The following is a 1,887-nucleotide window of genomic DNA, read 5'->3' as shown; positions in this document are numbered from 1 at the left end:
CATGTCTTTACAAGTAACATCAAAGGTGAAGGTTGACTCATTAAGTAAACTTATCTTGCTAATGGTTCGACTTTGCCCCATTGTACCTGCTGATAGCTGTCTTCTTCCCTGGAGTCTGTGCTCTGGTGCTGTGGTTCTGCTTGACTATTACTATCATCATCATCATCATCATCATCATCATCATCATCATCATCGCTTTTCTATTATCATACTGGCCTTAATGAGGTAATCGGGGCTTTTGTTTGCCCACTTTGCCTGGCTGGTAATCCACCACTGTATAAAATACAACAGCTTTACAATTTCTCATGATTCAGCCTTTAAATCAGATCCAGGCTGGAGGTGAAATGTGTTTCCCTGCACTTTGCGTTGTAAGAGCCCTGAGAGTCATTAAACCAGTCCGAATCCCTTCAGTGTGCCAAAAAAGCCACACTGACTGTTTCCATATCGGTGAGGCCAGTTCTCCAGTCTTTATCCACGCTTTTGTTTTGATAGAAAGCAGCAGCTTCCTCTCTGTCGCCGTTGCAGCTGGCCAGTACCAGCGTGGCTCGAGCTCAGGGTTACACGGCCACCTGGCTACAAGTGCGTCAGTCAGTCATGTGCGGCCTGTTTCCTCACATTGTGCTGCTCGCTCACTGGCAGCGTTCACGATATTAATTGCTGAATATGTCATCCCCTTAGGGACCACATGTGAGAGTAAGAAAGACAACAGACATTTTGACTTCTCAAAGTAGGAAAAGCAAAGGTATTACGAATAACATTAATTATGCCTCTGTTCTATTCAAAAGTCCCAGGAAGTCATTTTGTGTCAGTGTGACAATTAGCCAGCATACCAGGACTCTGGTTTGCTGGCTGAAGAAGCTTATGACGACGTTTCAGACCTGTTCCCCCAGACCATGGAAACACGATGCACTCATGAGGGACGAACAGGTAAATTCTCAATGTCAAACCTGCAACAGGCATGATTGTCACAGGCTGTCAAATATAAGATTACAAGAAGAGAGAACATTTCCTTAAGATTCCAGGTTTCGGAAGATTTTATTTACAACCTCGACGTGCGGTCGAGCTTGTACACCCGCTCCAGACAGTTAACGCTTTTAGCTCAGCAGCTGCTGTGAAGATTTCAACTTAAAAAGTGTGTGTAAACATCATTTCAAATCAACTTAAAACAAGTCCCCATCTATTTCAGTTGATGTTTTGTGGACTGCAAGACTTCATTCGACTTTCAATCGGGGTGAGTAGACGATGACTGAATTTTCATTCTTGGATGAACTTATACTTTAAGACAAGGTGGTAACTGGTAACATGACCAAAAAAAGATGGAAGTCAGATGTTTACATTACACCATCTTAGCTGATATATTTATTTATTTATACTTTAAAACCTTTTGGATCAGCTTTGTATTTGATGTAGGTCGGTGCAAACTTTCTACCAAAGCAGCCAGTGAATAATTAACACAGTAAACAGACTGTAAGTATTCAGCAGTAGCGAGTGACAACAGCTCTTATAGTATCTTGAATGCTAATGATAATTATTCATGGGTACTTTAATGAAGACTTCACGTCCCCTGAATGTCTGTAAGGGTGCAGCTGTCAGGTGAGATGGTGTGTGTGACACAGCTTTCAGTTCACAACACGATACTAGAGCAGAAAATCTTCCTGCTGCGGGACATTTTGATGAGTTGAAAACAAAGAGTTTTTTCTTTGCACAGTGCAGCACAGAGGCGAGCACAATGCGCCAACAACTCGCTGGCAGCAATTATGTAAGGGGAGGTGATTTGTGTTTCAGCACTGAGCTAACTGGATTGCAGCATGGAGCTAAGAATCCTTCAACACGAGAAATGAAAGTGAGAAAATCGATGACTATAAAAGTTAATGGGACAAGGAAAAG

Source organism: Pagrus major, chromosome 11 (assembly GCF_040436345.1).
Source record: "Pagrus major chromosome 11, Pma_NU_1.0".
NCBI lineage: Eukaryota > Metazoa > Chordata > Actinopteri > Spariformes > Sparidae > Pagrus > Pagrus major.
This window is presented reverse-complemented; position numbering follows the sequence as displayed.